Below are 10782 nucleotides of genomic sequence, written 5' to 3' on the forward strand. Positions count from 1 at the left end.
GGTGGACGGGAGCCAGCCACCAACTAAGAAGTCAGTGGTAGACCTGCTTCTGCCTCGGCTGGAGATTCGACCTGTATTTTGCAGGTCCCCGGGCTTCAATTGTTCTGAAGTGGGACATCCACCTGCGTGAGATAGGAAGTTCCGCCTAATGGAGCTGCCAGCCAATCAGTGGGCCGGCAGCTCCTAGACCCAGTAGTGCCACCAGGAGCGGTGGCTACCGCTGGGACTACAGCCCAGCTGAAAGTAAAGTTGCCGGGGAGCCTGGAAGGCAGGTACGTTTTGGTTGCCTCGCTGGGGGTAATTGGTCGGGCCCCGGCGAGACAAGTGTGGTTGGTTGGGGGGATGTGGGGCATATTGGGTGTTGGGGGTGGTTGGGATAGAGGGGGCACCCCTCCATCAGGCACAGGGTGCCCATCATGAGGACCCCCTGCCAGGACGTTAGAGAGCCGCCTGCCTTTGTCTAGGACGCCCGTTTGCCACGCATAAAATCTGCATGGAGACAGGAGAAGACCCTTAAGTGGCCATTAAGTGGCCTGGGGCAGGCGGGCCATTTTTCACTGCCGCCACCCTGCAGAAAGTGGCGGCGGAGGCGGGAGCAGGTCGGGAAGGGCTCCTGGAGCCTTCCGCTTCATTTTACACCATCCCCGCCACCATTCCGCTGTATCAGGTGGTGTAAAAGTCAGCCCCACATTCCATTGCCAACAAAGGAAGGGCATTAGAGGAAATAGGATCATGCTTCTCTGAGTTTGTTCATATCAGCGATGAGGAGCAGCATCTGATGGAGCAGCGGCAGACCCCTGGACGACAGAGGGTGAAGGGGTGAGGACGGATGGCAGGAAGGCTCCAGATTCTCCACCTTACACAATCTTCACCAGCACACTCCATCGCTTTGCCAACTCTCACATCCCATTCTCCTGCATTTTGCGAACATGAAATGGAAACACACAGGTCAGCCTTAGTGCAACAACTTTCCCAGTGCTTTATTGCTTAACATGTCGCTATTATTTGCATCAGAAATACCCATGTGACCCATAAAGTGTCATGATCGATGGGGTGGTCTGAGCTCACGGCCACTCCTATGAGATGGTCCTGCTGTAGCTGAGGTTGAAGTGGAGGCAGACTGCTCACTAGTGCCTGTCTGCGACTGAGATTCCTTTGGTGGTCAGCCTCAACGTGAAGGTGGGGGTGGAGAGAGCACCTCCAAAGGTTCTGCACTGGCAGCATTGCAGAAGCAGTCTCTGCCACAGATGCTTTGCCTGTCAGAGGGGCCGTCGGGGCAGATGATGTTGATGTTCCCCATAAGGTGTAGCTCCCACATCACCATCTGATGACTCCTCATGTCTTTTATCGGGCCCTTGATCACTGGAGGCATCACTAAGGTGCAACTGGAATACATTCCATGCCTCATTGCGCCATTTATGCCACTGATCAGTCAATGCCACCAAATGTGGCATGTATTCCATGTATGTCAGTGCGCTGCTCCGGCTGCATCCACTCTGAGTGATGCTGCATATGGCTCTTCATGAGGTTGGCCACTCTCTCAATGGACGACCTCATGCGTTCAAAGTACTGAGACATTGTGGAGCTCATGGGATGAATGGACTCCTCCATTCTCATCCCATGACTCCACAGTGCCGCAGGTAACTCTGACATTTGGGTACACACCTCACGCTAAAGGCCTGCTCGGGTCTGCAAAGAAAAACCTGACCCAAGTCCGACAGAATCACATCCGACCCAAGCCCGACCCAGCCCGAGTCCTTCCATTTTTTCCCGCGCCCGACCCGACCATCAGTTAACTTAACTTCCATTTTTCACTTTGTTGCTGATCTGCACAAGCGCGTAAGTTAATAAAGTAAAGTTTCTTCTAGCCTTAGACAGTGATTAACAAGCTGTACTGCAGAGCAGCTGACTAGTTTAGTACCTAACCAGTCCAATCTGGTTGCTGCAGTTTCAGCTTCAGATAAACTATAAATACAGAGGTTTGGGTGCAGCTTGCAAGCAGCATGCAGATTGTGAGCAGAGTGTGCAGATACAAATTTGGTGAGTGGGGAGTTCAGTGAAGTGGGGAGGAGGTGCTCCTTTTTTCTACTTTTTCCACCCTCCAGTATTTGGTTCTTTCTTTAGTGCAATGGAAGGAGCAGGTTGGTTGGGAAGATCTATAAATAAAAAGAACTAAAATTTTAAAATAAATACCTAAAACACATATCTGTGTAATTAAGAAATGTATAACTCTTAGTTGTAGGAGGTACTAGCATTTAATAAGCATATTAAATTGCAGTACACCTAGGAATTATTCTAAGTAATTTAAGAGAGTAATTAAATTAAATTAACTAAATAACATAAGTAACAACGGCAGGACAGGTGTTGTGTTACAGCTGTGGAATGTGGGATCTCCTGGATGACAATGCGATCCAGGACAAACACGTCTGCAGAAAGTGTAAGCAGCAAGAGGAATTCCGGATCAGGATTATTGATCTGGAAGCCAAACTGCGGACACTGCGCAACATCAGGGATGGGGAGAGATACCTGGACACTTTGTACCAGAAGACAGTCACATCCCTTAGAATAGGGTCGTCTGTTTTGGTCAGCGGTGAGGGACAGGAGGGTGTGACCATGAGTGAGGCAGGTAAAGGGACCAAGCAGACAGTAGTGGAGGAGCCTCAGACTTTGCAATTGTCAAACAGATTTGAAGTGGTTGCAAGCTGTGTGGACAAAAGCGAGGTCTGCGGGGTGGATGAGCAGACTGGCCATGGCACCATGGTACAGGAAGCCGTTCAAGCGGGCGGAGCAAAAAGGAGTGTAGTGGTAGTAGGGGACAGTACAGTGAGGGGGATTGACACTATCCTCAGCGGCAAAGAGTGAGAGTCCAGCGGCTGTGTCACCTGCCCAGTGTCAGGGTTCAGGGCATCTGCTCAGGGCTGGAGAGGAACTTAAAGTGGGAGGGGGAGGATCCAGTCATCATGGTCCATGTAGGTACCAACAAAATAGGCAGGACAAGGAAAGAGGTTCTGCATAGTCAGTATGAGAAGCTAGGCACCAAGTTAGAAAGCAGAACCTCAAAGGTAATCATTTCTGGATTATTACCTGAGCCATGTGCAAATTGGCATAGGGCAAATAAAATTAGAGAAATGGATGTGTGGCTGAAAGACTGGTGTGATAGAAGTGGGTTCTGTTTCATGGGGCACTGGCACCAGTACTGGGGAAAGTGGGAGTTGTACCATTGGGATAGTTACATCTGAACAATGCTGGGACCAGTGTTCCAGTGAGCTTCAAAAATAAGGAAGTAGAGAGGGTTTTAAAGTAAACAGTGCAGGCAAGGGATCAAATTTGGAAGATGTGGTAAATTAAAGAGTAGAGACAAATCAAGAGAGAAAGGTATTAATATGGAAAATGATAAACAGGCCATGACAGGAAGGGACAGAGAGTACAAGCTAAGAGTAAATCAGCAGGTAAGGCAGAGGTTACAAAAATAATAAAAAGACAAAACCAAAGGCTCCGTATCTGAATGCGCGTAGCATTCGAAACAAAACAGATGAACTGATAGCACAAATACAAATAAATCAGTATGATCTGATAGCCATTACAGAGACATGGCTGCAGGATGACATAGATTAAGACCTGAATATTGAAGGGTACATGACATTTAGGAAGCACAGGAAGCTAGGAAAAGGTGGAGGGGTAGCTCTGTTAATTAATGATGGTATTGGCACAATAGAGAGGGATGACCTAAGTTCAGGAAACCAGGATGTAGAAGCTGTTTGGGTAGAGATGAGAAATGATAAAGGCAAGACGTCACTTGAAGTCGTCTACAGGTCCCCTAACAGTAACGACATGGTCGGACGAGGTATAAAGGAAGAAATAATGGGAGCTTGTCAGAAAAGTATGGCGATAATATTGGGGCTTTTAGTCTACATATAGACTGGAAAAATCAGATGGGCAAAAGTAGCCTAGATGAGGAGTTCATAGAATGTTTTCAGGATAGTTTCTTAGAACAGCACATTCTGGAGCCAACCAGAGAGCAGGCTATACTAAACCTGATATTGTGCAACAATCTAGGATTAATTAATGACCTCATAATGAAAGCACCCCTAGGCAGCAGCGATCATAATATGATTGCATTTTACGCTCAGATTGAGGGAGAGAAGAGTGGGTCCAAGACTAATATTTTAAACTTAAATAAGGGCAATTATGAGGGCATGAAAACAGAACTAGCTAAAGTGAACTGGGAAATCAGATTAAGGGATAGGTCAATAGAGGTGCAGTGGCAGACATTTAAGGAGATATTTCAGAATATATGAAATATATACATTCCAATGAGAAAGAAAAATTCCAAGGGGAGGATCCACCATCCGTGATTCACTAAAAAACTTAAAGATAGTATCAAACTTAAAGAAAAAGCATATAATTGTGCAAAGATGGCTGGCAGGTCAGAAGATTGGACAGAATATTAAAAAACAGCAAAGAATGACTAAAAGATTGATATGGAGGGAAAAACAAGAGAAAGCTAGCTAGAAATATAGAAACAGATAGTAAGAGTTTCTATAGATATTTAAAAAAGAAAAGTTAACAAAGTGAGCGTTGGTCCTATAGAAAGTGAGTCTGGGAAATTAATAATGGAAAATAAGGAGATGGCAGATGAATTGAAAAGGTATTTTGCATCAGTCTTCACTATATAGGATACAAGTAACATCCGAAATGTAGCTAGAAATCAGGAAATGGAAGGGAGGGAGCAACTCAAGTATATTACAATCATCAGGAAGTGGTACTGAGCAAATTGTTGGAACTGCAGGCTGGCAAGGCCTTGAGTCCTGAGAAACTTCATCCTAGGGTCTTAAAGGAAGTGGCTAGTGAGATAGTTGATGCGTTGGTTTTAATTTTTCAAAATTCCCTAGATTCGGGGAAGGTTCCATTAAATTGGAAAATAGCAAATGTAACTCCTCTATTCAAAAAGGGAGGGAGACAGAAAGCAGGAAACTACAGGCCAGTTAGCTTAACATTTGTCATAGGGAAAATGTTGAAGCTATTATTAAAGATGTTATAGCAAGGCACTTAGAGATATTCAAGGTAATCAGGCAGAGTCAACATGGTTTTGTGAAAGGGAAATCATGTCGAACCAATTTATTGGAGTTCTTTGAAGAATAAACATTTGCTGTGGATAAAGGGGAACCAGTGGATGTACTGTACTTAGATTCTCAGAAGGCATGTGATAAAGTGCTACATCAAAGGTTATTGTGAAAAATAAAAGCTCATGATATAGGGGATGATACTGGCATGGATAGAAGATTGGCTAGCTAACAGGAAACAAAGAGCAGGCATAAATGGGTAATTTTCTGTTTGGCAAAATGTAACGAGTAGTGTGCCACAGGGATCAGTGCTGGGGCCTCAACCTTTTTACAATTTATATAAATGACATGGATGAAGGGACCGAAGGTATGGTTGCTAAATTTGTTGATGATACAAAGATAGGTAGAAAAGTAAGTTGTAAAGAGGACATAAGGAGGCTACAAAGGGATATAGATAGGTTAAGTGAGTGGGCAAAGATCTGGCAAATGGAGTATAATGTGGGAAAATGTGAAATGGTCCATTTTGTCAGGAAGAATAAAAATGAAGCATATTATCTAAATGGTGAGAGATTGCAAAGCTCTGAGATGCAGAGGGATCTGGGTGTCCTAGTGCATGAATTGCAAAAGGTTAGAATGCAGGTACAGCACGTAATTAGGAAAGCTCATAGAATGTTATTGTTTATTGCGAGGGGAATTGAATACAGAAGTTATACTTCAGTTATACAGGACATTGGTGAGACCACATCTGGAATATTGTGTACAGTATTGGTCTCCTATTTAAAGGAAGGATGTAAATGCGTTGGAAGTAGTTCAAAGAAGGTTTACTAGACTAATAGCTGGAATGGGCCGGTTGTCTTATGAGGAAAGGTTGGACAGGCTAGGCTTGTATCTGCTGGAGCTTAGAAGAGTAAAAGGCGACTTGATTGGAACATATAAGATCCTGAGGGGTCTTGACAGGGCGAATGTGGAAAGGATGCTTCCTCTTGTGGGAGAATTTAGAACTAGAGGTCTGTTTAAATATAAGGGGTCGCCTTATGACAGAGATGAGGAGAAATTTTTTCTCTCAGAGGGTCGTGAGTTTTTGGAACTCTCTTCCTCAAAAGGTGGTGGAAGCAGAGTCTTTGAATATTTTTAAGGCAGACGTAGACAGATTCTTGATAAGCAAGGGGGTGAAAGGTTATCGGCAGTAAGTGGGAATGTGGAATTGAGGTTATAATCATATTAGCCATGATCTTATTGAGTAATGGAGCAGGCTTGAGGAGACGAGTGGCCTACTCCTGCTCTTAATTCGTATGTTTATATGACCTAGAGCTTCATATTAGTGGGGGCAGGTAACCAATTTGTTGCTTTCAGGGCTGCCGTCCCTATTAATGATGGCCAGCTGCCCTCAGGAGCTGCTGGTCAATCGGTGGGTTGGCAGCTTAGCAGTCTCAGCGGCACCACAGGGAGCAGTGGCCACTGCTGGGTCTGCACCTGAAAGACAAGGATGCCTTGGAAGGACAGTGCACTCCCAACCAGGCAACTGGGGTCAGGAAGGCTGGGGCCAGTCAGCCAGGCCCGGACGAGAGGGGTGGGTGTGGGGGTTTTGGTGAGGGCAGGTGGCGCCATTGCCACCGAGCCCCGTTCACCTGATAGCTTCCTCGTGTAGCAGAGGGCCCACCAGCCACTGGTAAAATGCCAGTGGCAGTGGGAAGAGGCCCTTAATTGGGCACTTAAGTGGCTCAACTGGCTTCTTGGTGGGAGGACTGTCCGCTACCTTACCTGCTGCAGGCAAGATGGCATGGCGGCAGGAAGATGCTGGGCACTCCACCTCCTTCCCTCCCCATTTTACGGACACCCACCCCCTGTCCAACACCCTGCCTCCCAGCTCGTTCCTAGATGGCTGGTAAAATTCAGCCCGTTAACCCTGTTTTTATTTTGGAAAAGACTTACCTGAATGAAGCCCAAAAGGCCGTGGGCAGAGCACTCAAATGAGGGCAAGTGTTCAGCTTGTTCTTTTTACTTCAAAGTTTAGCCTGTGGTAAAATTTGACACATACAGGAAAGTGATACGTGCATGTGTGCAAAAGGAGCTCTGCAAAATAAGAGATAAAAGGTCAAAGAGTCATTACAATGTACTGGTTAGAATTGTCAGTTGTGAGGAATTCTCGTCCTTCACTATTAACATTACCGTAAGTTAGCCGTTACTTCTCAAAATGACATGCTATCTGGTCAGGATGGAGGCTGACTAACAGTAATATCAGCATCAAGGAGTGACCTTGACACCTCGGTGCAAAAACCTTCCAGCCTTGGCCTGACTAGCAGCAAAGCAGAGCGCGTTGTGTGAAGCTGATTTCTGTTGGTGGGCGATGACCCATTTTCACTTCAATCCTGTGTCATGTCTTTGTTCCTGAATTTTAAGTTTCCAATTTCCCTTTTGACATTTCAAGGCCCTGTTTTGTTTGTTGGTGATGTGGAGCAACAGGAAGTTGCTAATTGGGATGATAATCACATGCCAGCGATGAATGTGGAGGTGGATAATGGATGCTGTTTACTCTAACTGGCTGCAGGCTGATCAGTCACAGTCAGTGACCATCAACAATATTCAAATGAAATGCATTGCTCACATGCGGAGGTGCACAGTACAAACAAACAGTATGCTCAATCCAAGGGCATTTGAGTGATATTTCCTGTTGTGCAACCTAAGTAGGCTTCATAAAATTCCAATTGTTTCAGATGAATGTGGTATTGCCTATTTCTGACTTTACAGAAAAGTTAGCTGAGTTGAGACAATTGCAACATATATTTTCCCCCAGTGTTTATTGAAATAATAAAGAGAACTGATTCTATATTTAGATTCCTTTGCCTTTAGGAGAAGAAATATTCAATCAGGCATGTGATAGGTTGTGGGCCAATGAAGCTGTACTAAGCCGTAGGGGTCTGAAGGCACCCGCTCTGTGCCAATTTAGATGATTTTGGTAGCATTCGGAGCACCACAGTTAGCCTCAGATGCCAAGAGGAACAAACTCAGCCAGGGTTCCTGATAGCTATGCAGTCTAGGCAGTGATTTCAGCTGTAAAACGCATGTGTCTTGTGTGCATGTATGCGTGGATTTCGGGTAGATGACAGGATCGAAATCAGTGTGATGGCTCCTACAGTCAAATAGCAGGTCGCCATTTTCAACCTGGACACACACATGGTAAAGGTATGAAGTAGAGGGGAGCACCCAGCACTCATTGATCTGAATCCTAGCATGATTCACCAACTAATGGGAGGAATTGTAGGGAGTCAAATGATAATTTAATTGCAATTTATCACGTATAGTTCATGCAAATACCCCAGTATATTTAAATATATATTTCTAAAAATCTGTAATTTATCAAATGTCTGAAAGTAGTGCGCACTTTCTGTCAGTGTAACAATTACTTACTGTAGCACTTTCCTGATATAATTTTCCCATCATACCTTTTCCATTGTCCCTATCTGTAAATTTTCTGTCTTAACTAAAACAAAATAAACTTAACTAAAACCACTTAAACTAAATGGGATAGAAACTCGGCAGAAAGTGGTGACCAAATATTTAGACATGCCTTGCACCCAAGGATGCCTGAAAAATGTCCCAATGCCAGATGGACCTCAGCTGCTTTTTCTGGTGTCAAGGCTGGCCATGCAAAACATGGGTTAAGCCCATTGCTTTGCTAATGAGAAGCCTTGTTTTAGGACTCCTCTGGAAAATTAGGCAGCCTTGAGTAGGCGACTGGCCTGCTCAGCCAAGTTTTGCAGGTGTGGATGCAGCCTAGTAAGCGGCCGCCACCAAAAAAAGTATATAAACAGCTTTACTAAAAAACAATATAGAGCCAGGAGGAGCAGGTTTGCCCCGCATGCAATGCCTGCCCCGCCCTGCCTCTCCCCCCACCAGAATCTATCTGAGGCAAGGCAAGCAGCATAAAATTTGATTCTGCTGAAGGGTGGGCTGCCTGTGAAGGCAATGATAGATACTGGCAGCTTACCTGGAATACTTCAGTTGAGTCCAAGGCCTAATTTCAGACCTGGTTCAATTCAGGCATGCAATGCAAATTTTTACCCCACATATTTAAATCAAAATTTTCTTAGTTTAATCACATTTCAGTTACTTCCTATGTTACTGACTCCAGATCTAGTCTTCCCATTATAAAATAAAAACAAGCAATGCTGGAAATACTCAGCAGATCTGGCAGCAGCTGTGGAGAGAGAAGGTCAGTTGACGTTTCAGGTCAGTGACCCTTCCCATTCCCTGACTTGTATCTCCCAAATGTGAGTGGCTCTGTCCTCAACTGCTCCATCCTCCTGAGGTACGCAAACATCAGGCATCTGTCTGGGCCTAAGCTGCTGCTGCCTCTTGTTTTGCTCATGCCTTTTCATGCCTTAACCTATGCTTATGCCCATCTTATTTCCCTAGCTGACTTCTCTGACCCTCTCTGCAACAACTTATCTGACCTTAACATATTTTATTTCCAACTGCCACTTTAACTCCTGCTGGTTCTATTTCTGTTCATCTCTCCATCACTTCCTCAAATGCTGCATTCCACTTTCTGGCCCATAATGCAGAACCAAAATCAGGGTTTCATTTGCTGTTCTGTGTTAATTTTAATTAAAGCATTTTTAATACTTTTAACTCATGCTGCCATTATCTGCCATCACTGAAACATTGCACCATCTCAGTTTTCACCTCCATCCCTCTCCTACTCCATCCAATTTATTGATGCTTGGTTCAGTGGCAGCAACATTACTCCTGAGTCAGAAGGTTGTGCTTCAAGTTCCACTCCAGTATAAAAAGTTACTTAAGCGATAATAAGCTTAACACCAGACTGTCTGCTTAGCCTATGAAAAGAAAACAAATTAATGTAGCACCAGTAAAATTACCACTCAGTTTAAAACCAGTAATAGATACATTAATGTAATAGCTGGAATAAAGGTATTGCTTTTAGTGATTTAATTTTCAAGACTGCTTAATTAATTTTCCTTTGAATTTCTTCCATTAAGAAGCAAATGTCATGAACAGTCCATTTCAATAACAAAATGAACCATCACGCCACAAAATGATCTTCAAATATTTGTGTGAGTGTTCATCCTACCTTCCATCCTTCCTTCCCCTACTCTGTCTCATTCAGTTCAGCTTAATCATAGTTCCGATTCAAGCTCCACAGACTCAGCTAGGGGAGTTTACCTGAGCTATTTAACAGCTATTTAATCATTGGGATTTTCTACAATCCTCTTGCTGAAGTTCAATTTGATGGGCATCAGTTGTGTGTACCACCTTTACCTTGTCCTTGTAGCCATTCTTTAATAATACAGTCCCGCAGCACAATAGCAAACCTCACTTCATTACATTATAGATATATATCGCTAAAGAGTCTAAAGAGCACTTCCAGGACCGGAATCATGTGGTGTATACCTAGGTAGTGAGTATTGACAGGAGGGCACCACAGCCAACCTGATCCTGTTCTCACCCAGAATCCACACATGCACAATTTCCAGCATGGGTCACTGAATGGCAACTAGGATTAGGAAGTCTCATTGACCTTGTCATCCTAAACCCAGTGGAATCGAGGCTAACTACAGCACCTCAACTGTTGTTTCATCAGAGATCAACCAACTGGAGCAGGAATCAAACCTGGAATGTTCCAGTTCCTTTGACTAGGTACTACACCATAAACCCACTGATATTTTGGGGAAGTTTAATCATTCTATTCTAACTCCAG

At 44.3% G+C, this 10782-nt stretch overlaps 1 long non-coding RNA gene across 1 annotated transcript in view; it reads right to left on the bottom strand.

Moving 5' to 3' along the window:
• The window catches only part of LOC137351362 (uncharacterized), a 37876-nt gene extending 30759 nt beyond the window's left edge, over nucleotides 1-7117 (bottom strand). Inside the window, exon 1 of the long non-coding RNA XR_010969490.1 lies at nucleotides 6996-7117. This is a non-coding gene — a long non-coding RNA (uncharacterized lncRNA). The remainder of the gene's footprint in view (nucleotides 1-6995) is intronic.
• Nucleotides 7118-10782: the final 3665 nt, after the last annotated feature.

The sequence above is a fragment of the Heterodontus francisci genome, chromosome 36, assembly GCF_036365525.1.
Source record: "Heterodontus francisci isolate sHetFra1 chromosome 36, sHetFra1.hap1, whole genome shotgun sequence".
Lineage (NCBI taxonomy): Eukaryota > Metazoa > Chordata > Chondrichthyes > Heterodontiformes > Heterodontidae > Heterodontus > Heterodontus francisci.